This window comes from Cervus canadensis, chromosome 6, assembly GCF_019320065.1.
Source record: "Cervus canadensis isolate Bull #8, Minnesota chromosome 6, ASM1932006v1, whole genome shotgun sequence".
Lineage (NCBI taxonomy): Eukaryota > Metazoa > Chordata > Mammalia > Artiodactyla > Cervidae > Cervus > Cervus canadensis.
In genome coordinates, this window is record NC_057391.1 from 74,552,349 (window position 1) to 74,564,601 (window position 12,253).

At 37.1% G+C, this 12,253-nt stretch overlaps 1 protein-coding gene across 1 annotated transcript in view; it reads left to right on the forward strand.

The window, feature by feature from the left end:
• The window catches only part of RAD51B (RAD51 paralog B), a 619,930-nt gene that overhangs the window by 61,374 nt on the left and 546,303 nt on the right, over positions 1-12,253 (forward strand). The gene's annotated exons all lie outside the window — the stretch shown is intronic.

Consider the following 12,253-nt stretch of genomic DNA (forward strand, 5'->3'; position numbering starts at 1 on the left):
CTGGGGTGGGTTGCTCAGACCTAGCATGCCCCCAAGCTGGTTTTTAGGACTACCAGCTCATGGGAAATGAACCCAGAGCCTTTGGAACATTCTTAAGAGTGTTTTTGTATGCCGGCTGCCTTGGACCACATAATACCAGTTGAATCAGATGGTTTATGCAAACAGTGTGATTTATGGGGAGCACTTATGTTGCTCTGGTGTTTAGTCACCAAATCATGTCTGATTCTTGCAACCCTGTGGACTCTAGCCCACCAGGCTCCTCTGTCCATATGGTTTTCCAGGCAGGAATACTGGAGTGAGTTGCCATTTCCTTCTCCAGGGGATCCTCCTGACCCAGGAATGAACCTAGATCTCCTGCACTGCAGGCAGATTCCTTACCGACTGAGCTACCAGGGGACTGGAATCTCAGTAGCTCAAGTTGGTTATGTAGGCTCTGCATGTTGTGTGACTGACCCCTAATAAAAACTCTGAACACCAGAGCTTGGGCAAGCTCTCTTGGTTGACTTTACTTCACATGTGTTGTCACATATAAATTCTGGGAGAATTAAACATGTCCATGCAACTCCACTGTGGGATGACACCGGGAAGCTTGTACCTGGTTTCTCCTGGACTTTGTCCATACTCCTTTTCTCTTTGCTTATATCAGATTGTATCCTTTTTCTGTACTAAACCATAACTGAATGTAACAGCTTTTCTGAGTCCTAGGAGTCCTTTCAGTGAATCATTGAGCCAGAAAGTGGTCTTAGAGACCCCTGACACACAGGGACAAGTAGATAGGTACAAGAATGTTTAGGACTTTTATGGCAACTTAATTTAATTGTTCAAAACTGACAAAATTTAGTTATTAGTATTTCATCAGCCTTTATTGGTTTTGATCAATGTACTATGATTATTTATAAAAGATGTCAGCATTAGGAGAAGCTGGGTGAAGAGCATGTAAGAACTCTCTGTATTTCTTTTTGCAACTATTTATTAGATGAATCTAAAATTATTTTAAAATAAAAAAAAGAACAGAGTGGGTTGGGGTGCTTTTATATGTATAGATTGGCTCTGGAGGCTCATTAAGGAATTCAGATTGGCTCTGGAAGCTCATTAAGAAATTCTGTTGGTTGCATCTGGAGAAGGAAAGTGGGGGTAGGAAGAGGGCTTATGTTTTAATCACTGAATGTCTTCCATTTAGTCATCTGGTCCTGTAGGTATTACCTAATACCGCTTCAATTTACATGCTACTCTTCATCTTTCAGCTAATCTATCTGACTCCATTTTCAATATATACTAAGTACCATCATCAGATTAATTCCCAGCATCTTCAATACTATCTACCCTGGTTCTGGGTGGTTAAGAGTACTGGCTTTGGAGTTAGGTATTGGTTTGAACCAACCAAATAGCTTCACTGTTTGCTGGTTTTATCACCTTGAGTAAGTTCCTAGTTCCAACTCTTAGTTTCCCATTTGAAAAAATGGGGATAATAATATCCGACTCATGGGGATGTGAGGATTAAACGAGATAATGTCTGTACTGTTCTTTGTACAATGTTTGATACATTCAATAAGAGATAGCCATTAATTATTAATTTTACTAGTTACATCATTCCAGATGCTTGGTATATTTTATCTCTCACCTCCTAACTTTTTTTCCTTAGAAGTCTGCAAGCTCTTCGGAAGGAAAAATGTCTTACCGCTGTATCCCCTTCCAGCTATTTCGTTGATGGTTGCTGTTACTGTCTGACTCTCCTATACCTGGTTTACTCACTTATTCTTTGGGTCTCAGACGCTCTTCTTCTTTTCCTAATTCGATCCTCAGCAGTGTGTACAAAACTCTGTGCTAGGCATTATGAGATCATAATGATGAATAAAACATAGTCTTTGCCCTTACGACTTCTATAAATAAGTTACTTATAGAAGACAGATGACTTTCTGTGGCATAATGGAGAATGAAATAAGTACCTTGTCTACTATTCTTTTTTCTGTTTCTAACAGATATGTAAATGCCTTGGTGTACCCCCTTCTCTGTCCTTTACTTGGAACTACAGATTACACAGAGAGAAATAAAGAGAGGTGGCATAGATCTTCATTTTTGTTGTTGTTCAGTTGCTCAGTCATGTCAGACTGTTTTCAACCCCATGGACTGTAGTGCGCCAGGCTTCCCTGTCTTTCACCATCTCCTGGAGCTTACTCAAACTCACGTCTGTTGAGTCCGTGATGCCATCCAAACATCTCATCCTCTGTCCTCTTCTCCTCCTGCCTTCAATTTTTCCCAGCCTCAGGGTCTTTTCTAAAGAGTCAGCTCTTCGTATTGGGTGGCCAAAGTATTGACGCTTCATCTTCCGCATCAGTCCTTCTAATGAATATTCAGGATTAATTTCCTTTAGGATTGACTGGTTTGATCTCCTTGCAGTCCAAGGGACTCTCAAGAGTCTTGTCCAACACCACAGTCAAAAGCATCAGTTCTTCTGCTGTCAGCTTTCTTTACGGTCCAACTCTCACATCCATACATGACTACTAGAAAAACGATAGCTTTGACTAGATGGACCTTTGTAGGCAAAGTAATATCTCTTGCTTTTTAATATGCTGTCTAGGTTTGTCATAGCTTTTCTTCCAAGGAGCAAGCGTCTTTTAATTTCATTGCTGCAGTTACCATTTGTGGTGATTTTGGAGCCCAAGAAAACAAAGTCTGTCACTATTTCCACTGTTTCCCTACCTATTTGCCATAAAGTGGTGGGCCCAGATGCCATGATCTTCATTCTTTGAATGTTGAGTTTTAAGCCAGCTTTTTCACTCTTGTCTTTCACTTTCATCAAGAGGCTTTCATCATAGATCTTCATAGGGTCTAGCTAAATTCTGTCTCATCTGATCTTGACCCTGATGGTCCATTCTCTTTCAAAGAGTGTGCTTTTGGAGACAGATAGTGGTTAAACTGATAAAGTATAATTACAAAGTTGAGTTGGTAAGAAAAAGTTAGAGATGAAAGTAAGCAAGTTATAGCTCTTAGATTTTGCTGCTACTTTACATTTATTAGGCAGTGCTTTGATGTGCTTGTAGAACTTTCCAGTTGAGGATCTTAAGGTTGTAGCTGAGTGGCAAACTTCAATTCTCAAGTGAGAACAGGGATGCCGAGAAAGGAGGTGTTTTATCTAAGGCTGCTCAAGAAGTATTTGCAGAATTGAATACTATCACTTACATCTTCTCTCCTGGATTATTATTACAGTGTCTTAATTGGTCTGTTGCTTTTCTACCTAAGTACCTATTACTGCTGCATAATTTCCCAGAGTATATCTCTGATCACATCCTCTGCTCTGAAGAATTGCACGGCACCGTATTTTTTTATGGAATAAGCCACTAGACTATCATCACTATGAGGGTAGAGAACTTCTCTGTTTTGTTCACACTTGTATCCTTTGCATCTCAAATTGAGGTACATGACACAGAATAGTTGCTTTAATTGTTGTTTGTTGAATAATTCATTCTAAGTTCCTGATCTGATATTCAAAGTTTGCTTCCACATGGTTCTAGCTTACTTCTCCTACCTTTTCTCTTTGGTGCTGGCTGCTGGTCTATCCCTGGTCACCCTATGTTTATCTAGCTGTCCTTCTTCATCTCTCCTTTCTAAACTTTACTCTTCTTTGTTGTCTGAGCTCTCACATTTTCTCTTTTTCCTGAGAGTTTTGTATCACTTGATTTTTAAGTACCAGTTAATTCTACACACAGGTTTTAACCTCCATCAATTCTGTCTTCTTTGTAGTATACATGGTCTTGACTTCTAAATTGGAGCTTTAATCATTTATTGCTTTGCAGTGTTATTTAAATTTTTTTATGACCATGTCTGGGCTCCTTAGTTATATTAGGAAGCTTCCTGAAAACAGAGCTATCTTATAGGTATAGTCCAGAGCTGCCTATATAAAATAGTATCCATATTGAATAGTGTCCTATGTATATTTTTAGAATGATTGTATCACTTTTTCTAGTCATGCAATTTATGAAATGCATATTTAATTGTCTACTTCACATCTTACAATACTTAAAGGGAAAACATTCTAACACTCATTATAAAAAGTGAAAAGATACTTGGAAACTAAACTTTGATGTCTTTTGCCAACCCCTTTCCTTCTTTAAAATTGATTTGCTCATAATTTGCTAGTTCTGTACCTTTAATTTAATATGATGGAAGAACTTCTGTCAGACATCGATCAAGATTTTATACAAAGAGTTGTGATCATCAAAGTGGGAATTTAACATTAGTGCTCTGATACGTTATTACTATAATGCCTTGTTTGGAAGTGTAACAATATCGATAATACTCTATTTTATCATTTTTAACTTAGCAAAGGAAAGCATTGTAGATAAATTGAATCTTGAGTTTCATGGAATCAACAAACAGCTCACTCTTTAATTAAATTCAAATGAAGAATTTGAAATATAGTCTTGGCTATATGAGAGGTTGGTCAGAGGATACGGTCTTGTGTTTTTTAAACACAAAAATTATTTCTTTGGTTCAGAGTGTTGTTTGTTCTTTGTCTTTCTTCAGTGTATCTGTTGAGTTAATTACACTTATCTTCCAAGTGCATACATATTGCTATCTTGTTAGTGTTTTAGTTTTACACTTTAAAAATCTTCGTATTTAAAAAAGTTTTTTCTTTTTTTTTTTGAGCTTAATTCTTTGACATTGTAAATTTTGACTTCTTTCTGGAAGCTTCCAGTTTTATCATTTCTGTTTCCCATCAGTTTATTAAGTCAAATAAATTTATTTCTCAGATAACTTATAATTTTAATAAGAGTCTGAAATCCTAGGAAAAGTTTAGCCTTAAAACAGAAAACAATTTTAATAATGGCAGTTAGAATTTTTTCCTTTATTGAGTACAAGAATTTAAGTAGGCGTTTAATTAACTTACCAAGATTTAAGAAAATTTTCCAAATACTTGAGTCTGTGTAAACATGTAATAGCTGTAGTTTAAAGGTTTTATCTCTCTTCTAATACAATTGAAATAATTTAGAATAGAGACTATTAAAACTTAGATGTTTCTTATTTGAACTGTTTTTCCTTCCCCTTTTTTAATCTTTTGTTTATCCTTGATATTGAAAATTTTCAATTTCACATTTTCCTATTTGTCTTGATTCTCTTAATGTGGATTCGTCTCTGCTGGGAAATGTCTTATTAAAAGTAAAACATTAAGGAATTCCCTGGTGGTCTAGTGGTTATGACTCAGTGTTCTTACTGCTGGGGCCCTGGGTTTGAGCCCTTAATAAGATCCCACAAGCAGCATAGCATGGCCAAAAAAAGAGTAAAACATTAAATCAGTTGATGGCTTTTTGATTCTTAAGATTGTTTTGATTGTTATGGGAGAGAAAAATGTATGTGGATAGAAAGAGAACAAGGGCTCTTGTTCTTACCATTAGTGGTTTGAAAAACATAAGCTTCTTCTAAAATTAAATTTTGATTATAGATGTTTGGGTTTTGACGTCCCTTTTAAGATAAAGGACCCCTTATTTAGTATTTCAGAGTTTGTGTTAATTGTTTTACTGGCGGAAGTAAGTAGTTGTTGATATTGTTCTGGTTTGTCATCTTGAAAGACTTAATTATAAATAGCTGGACCTTACTGAGCACTTAAGTTTTTGTTCCAGGTATTGTAATGAGTACATTTTAAACATCTTTCATTTAATACTTTAAATAATTTTATGAGGCAGGTTATATTATTCTTGTTTTATAGTTGAAAAAATTGAGCCTTGTAAGTGTTAAAGATTATAACTTTCCCAGAATCACATGGCTCGTGAGTGAAAGGGGTAGAATTTGAATTCAGATCTGTTTGATTGCAATGCACATATTTTTTAATTAATTTATTTTACTTTACAACATTGTATTGGTTTTGTCATACATTGACTTGAATCTGCCATGGGTGTACATGAGTTCCCCGTCCTGAACCCCCTCCCACCTCCCTCCTCATCCCATCCCTCTGGGTCATCCCAGTGCACCAGCCCTGAGCATCCTGTATCATGCATCGAACCTGGACTGGCAATTCGTTTCACATATGGTAATTTACATGTTTCAATGCCATTCTCCCATATCATCCCACCCTCGCCCTCTCCCACAGAGCCCAAAAGACTGTTCAGTACATCTGTGTCTCTTTTGCTGTCTCACATACAGGGTTATTGTTACCATCTTTCTAAATTCCATATATATGCACTAGTATACAGTATTGGTGTTTTGCTTTCTGGCTTACTTCACTCTGTATAATAGGCTCCAGTTTCATCCACCTCATTAGAACTGTTTCAAATATATTCTTTTTAATGACTGAGTAGTATTTCTCTGTGTATATGTACCACAGCTTTCTTATCCAGTCGTCTGCTGACGGACATCTAGGTTGTTTCCATGTCCTGGCTATTGTAAACAGTGCCACGATGAACACTGGGGTACACGTGTCTCTTTCAATTCTGGTTTCCTCAGTGCAATGCACATTTTTTTTATTCACAGTGGGGCATTGTTTCCTAAAGCACTAGTCAAAATTATTCTGCTCCCTCTCTTAAAAAAAGAAGTTTTATTTACTTTTGGCTGCACTGGGTCTTCATTGCTTTGCCTGGGTTTTCTCTAGTTGCAGTCAGCAGGGGCTACGCTCCCTTGTGGTACTCAAGCCTCTCATTGCCGTGGTTTCTCTTGTAGAGCACAGGCTCTAGGCGTGCAGGCTTCAGCAGTTGCAGCACATGGGCTCAGTAGTTGTGTACAGGCTCTAGGCACTCGGGCGTTGGTAGTTGTGGCACGTGGGCTCAGTAGTTGCTGCTCATGGCCTCCAGAGCATGACCTCAGAAGTTGCAGCAGCATGGCCTTGGTTGCTCTGCAGCATGTGGAATCCTCCCTGACCAGGGGTTGAGCCATCTGTGTCCCCTGCTTTGGCAGGCGGATTCTTATCCACTGCGCCACCAGGGAAGTCCCCTTACTTCTTATTGTAGTACTAAAAGCTGTTCAGTATTCAGAATTCTTTCTTTGAAAGCTTTTTCAATGGGAGATCTCACACTTCACTTAATGCTTTGTTGTTTGGAAGTGGAATGGTAGATGTGCTTCTGTGTTAACTGTATTGGTATTTCAAGCAAGAGAAATATTTGAACAGTTACAGCTTGGTTGCTTTTCCACCTGCATATAAATCATACATGTATGTTAAGGGTATAATTAATTCCTTTTATCTGCTAGTGAATGTGCAGACTTGTTGGGTTTCTATATTTTCCAGCTGGAATTGGAGAATCATAGCCTAAATCCTGTGTTAGGTATGCTATCTTAGGAAAATAATTTCTAGACACTTGTACTTTGGACCTCTCTTAGGGAACATCTGAAGTACAGACAATCTCCTAAGATTTTGCTTTGAGGTTTAATGAAGACTTACTATGTGCTGTGACCAGACAGAAGATATTTCAGTTTCATGGCATTGCCAGATATGTCTGGTAAAACTGGGTGTTCATGAATTTAATTAGAAGTTCCTAGGAACTTACAACTTAAGGTAGTTTTTATAAGCATCAGGACTCAAAGGATCTTTAGTGTATATATTTTAGGGAGGGACAGTTTTGACTTGAACTGAAATAAAGTGATGTTTGTAGTTACGGTGACCAAGGTGCAGTATTTTAAAGAAATACTGAAAATGTTATAATGTGAAGTTTTTTTTTTAATGCTCCTATTTTAAAGTTATTGCAGTTGGTTTCATTTCCTAGACTATATTGCAGTGAATCTCTCTTTTGTTCTTCTTTGTGATCTTTAGCTTAGTTTACCGGGTTGTCCAATGACATGAGATTGGCTTGCTCTAGAGCCTTAGAAATGACACTTCTCTGTTCAACAGTAGACCTCTCCTTTCACATTTCTTGACCCATCTTTGGGAGTCAATCATGTTTTGAAGAGTAAACATTTTATACAAACAGGATGATGTAGTAGAAAGTACCCCAGAATTTCAAGTCTGAAGATACAAGTTTAAGTACCAAGTATATTTCAACTAACTGTGTGATTATGTTCCAATCAGTTCTCCTTCCTGAGCCTCAGTATCCTCGTCTGTAGAAAGGGCATATAAATTCCTTCTCATAAGCCTTAATATTATTGTTACTCATAATAGTAATATTATTACTAATACAAACTATAACTAGTAGATGAATAATAGTATCCATATTGTTAGTAATATTTATTGCTAATACAGATCGCTAAATTACTTTTATAGAGATTTTTACAGTTAACAAACCACTTTCATATGTAGTAATTTTTTAAGAAGATCTATCTATCTATGAAAGGACTAAATTCTAAAGCACTGTGTGAGTATTAATTGATATTTTCATAACCAACTGAAGTGGCTGTTTTCAGTTTTAGTTATTTGAATGATAAACAAGGGTTTTTAAAATTCAGATAACACATTTCTGTTTAGCTAAAATAGAAGTTTTAGAATGTTTTCTGACTAGTGTTAAGGTTGATTTTAAGTTAAATTTCAATAACATCTGATTTCCATATTACTATTATTATTTGGATTTCCCTGGTGGCTCAGACGGTAAAGCATCTGCTATTCAAAGAAATAGAGATAGATGATCAGTAAAATTATGAGTGGTCAGGAGTACTTGTGAGCTAGTGTCATTTCTAGAAACTACAACAAGGTTCCTGTTACACTAACAGTAAGTTTATCATTTACTGCTAAATCACTGTGATTATTTAAAAATAAACAGTTAGCCCTTTATGTTTACAAAGTACCCTGCAATTGTTAATTAGCCTGCACCAGTGTTTATAAAGGGCTGGACTAGTGCCTGTATTGGTCAGCTTTGTGCAGGATTTCCAGACACCAGTCTGATGACTCAGTCTAACTCTGGGATCAGCTGATATTTGTCTGTATACTGCAGGGGATTGTCAAAGCTTATTTCATTGTTCAGTTGCACCATCATTTTCTTAGAGAAATTATTCTGAAAAAAACTGAAGAAAAAATTATTAAACCTTTTCTGTGCATTTGTTTCAGAACCTCACAGTTTCTGGGACCTAGAAGTTCTTACTAAGTATAATCTAAATATTTCCCTTCAGAATTTAAATAGCTAATAGTTTTAAGGTAATTACCATTTAAGGCATTTTGTAATGAAATAATCTTAGCCTTCAAGACTCATATTCCACTAGTGGACATATATTTGAGAAAAGATCAATGTGACATTTGGTAGTAGGTAATGAGTGTTAACCAAGTGGATGTGGCAGATACTGTTAGTTGCCTATCTAGTCCCCATTTCCATCTTCCCATTGTTAACAGACCCTGATTAAGGTGGCAGTGTCCTCACCTTAGCTAGTGTTAGTCACTCAGTTGTGTCTGACTCTGTGACCCCATGGACTATAGCCCACCAGCTTCCTCTGTCCATAGGATTTTCCAGGCAAGAACACTGGAGTGGGCTGCCATTTCCTTCTCCAGGGCACCTTAGCTAAGGTCATGGCAATCATGTTCCCTCATTTCCTAGGTTCTTTGCAGGTGAAGGTGGTCACGTGACCTAGTTCTGGCCAATCATAGCAGTTTTAGTTCTCTATTGCTGCTTAATAAACTATTCCAGAATGTAGTGACTTAAAACAACTTAAAACTTCTAGCTGTAGCTAGAAGACTCCAAGACTGGAGGCTGGAATTGTATGAAAAGGCTCCTTTGTACTGTGACAGTTAATGCTTATGTCTGCTGGGGACCCAGCTAGAACATTCACACGTAGTCTCAATGTGGTTTCTGGGTTCTAAGAGTTTCCCAAAAGAGAGAGCCCCAGGTGGAAGCTGTATTCATTTTATGACGTCGCCTCAGAAGTCACATAGCATCACTTCTGCTATACTCTGTTGGTCAAAACTATCATAAGTCCCCCTCCCAGTTTCAAAGGGAGAGAATATGACCTCTCAGTTGGAGAAGTACTTATCACATTGTAAAAAGAACATGTGGGCTGGGATAAGTTTGTTGGTGTGGCCATCTTTGAAAAATAAAGTTTGCCACAATCTAGTGAAGGGGAAGCTTACAAGAAAGCTTTTATAATACTTTCCAGATAAAAGAGAAGTGATATTTCTGCATGGTTCTTTGTTACTTGTCCCTTTTTCCTGCCTTAAAGGAGCAGCAACCATCTTGTACTTATGATGTGACAAACCAGTATTCTAAGGATGTTAACATCATTGGATGTCAACCCTGGACTATCTGCTTTCAGACTTTTTCTTCAGTCAGTTCAGTCACTCAGTCATATCTGACTCTTTGCAACCCCATGGACTGCAGCATGCCAGGCTTCCCTGTCCATCACAAACTCCTGAGCTTGCTCAAATTCATGTCCATAGAGTTGGTGATACCATCCAGCCATCTCATCCTCTGTTGTCCCCTTTTCCTCCTGCCTTCAATCTTTCCCAGAATCAGGGTCTTTTCCAATGTGAGGCAAATAATTGCCTATTTATTTAAAATATCTGTAGAGAGGTTTTCATTTTTTTTTTTTTTTTTGGTAATTTATTTATTTGGCTGTGCCAGGTCTTAGTTGCGGCATGCAAACTCTTAGTTGCGGCATGTGGGATCTAGTTTCCTGACTAGGGATTGAACCCAGGCCCTTGCATTGGGAGCACAGAGGCTTAGCCACTGGACTGCCAGGAAAGCCCCTAGGTTTTCATGATCCTGGAATCTCATGGTTGTCAATACTGAGTGTGCACAGAAATCACATGGAGAGCTTGTTAGGGCTGACTTAAAGGGAGAGATGGATCTTGGGCTAGATAAGTAAGATTTGGACAGTTAGAATAAGGGAAGCAATTCAACTATTACAGGTGGAATGAGCAAATACATCAAAGCAAAAAAAAAGTTAATTCTTTTTTTGAACTTCTATATAGTAATCCGCTTACTTGTAGTTTTTATTGAGGGTAGGAAATTAGTTAAAGGGGAGGTAACAACTAGATTAAGGAGGTCCATGGAGGCCAGAAAGACATTTCTTTTTTATTTTGTAAGTAGTTAGATGCCCAGAACTTGTCAAAGGCTTGTACTGTTTGACCATTGTTTGTCATTTCCCCCACTCCAGTTTCTGCTAACCACCATTCTACTTTGTTTCTCTCTTTTTTTTTTTTAGGATTCCATGTATAAGTGAAACCATACAGTATTTGTCTTTCTGTATCTGCCTTATTTTACTTAGCATAATGTCCTCCAGATTCATCCATGTTGTTGCATATGGCAGAAATTCCCTCTTTCTTATAACTGAATAATATTCATTCATTGGTTGACACTTAAGTTGTTTCTATATCTTTTTTTGGCTCTTGTGACTTTAAATTTTATATTTCACTAGATTTGTGTAGTGCCAGATTACTGTAGTGACTCGAATTAGGTACCAATTAGACTTCAAGTTATTGACCCACATCTGAAGATAGCCTTGTAGAGTATGTGTGTAATAATTTGTATTGTGCATTGTAGGTCTGATTTTGAATTAATAGTTCTTCCTTTATGTCAGTGTTGAATACAAGATAGAATCCTTTATAAAACAGTGAGCCTAACCTGTAAAATGATCACATTCCTTTAGCTTTAGTAGTTGAAAAAACTGTCTCATCTGTTAGTATGTTATGACTGAGATGTTTGCCAAGTTTTTCTTAGGAGCAACTGTTGTGCAAGCTATGAGCCTATATAGTTGACTCCGGCCTGTGCTTTCTGTTATTGGCAAATAGTGTTTCTTCCAGGGAATGTTACGTTTTGAGTCTAGAAGTTCTGTGAGGTAGAGCAACACTGAAGGTCAGATCACACAAACCACATTTTTTGTATTGCTCCAGAGACCTCTGATGCAGTTTCTGTGACTGATTCTTGTTTAATCTAAATAGTAGATGTTTGACATTTATGACATATGTGGCCAAGTCTTTTTTAGACAGTTTTCTCCACAAGTTCTTGCTCTGTATTGTTAGCAGGAAGTGTTTTGTTTGTTTGTTTTTTAAAAACAGTTTTGAGCTATAGTATACATACCATATAATTCACCCTAGGAGGAAATCTTGCTTCCATGGAAAGACTGATAGATTCGAAACAAAGCACACATTTCTTTATTCATTTATTCCATATTATGGAATTCCATATTATTCAACATATATCCCATATTATGAATTTATTTCCTACTTTACTGCTAGGCTACTATATATCCTGTTGCCATTATTATTACTATTATGCATCTTACTTTATACATTTTGAAATAAAAAGCTTTGATGTCATTTTAGATTGATGAGTATTTTGAAATTATTTTTATAGTGATACTCCAATATGAATTCTAATAGATGAAAGAGCTTTGTAAGCCATCTTATAGAAGA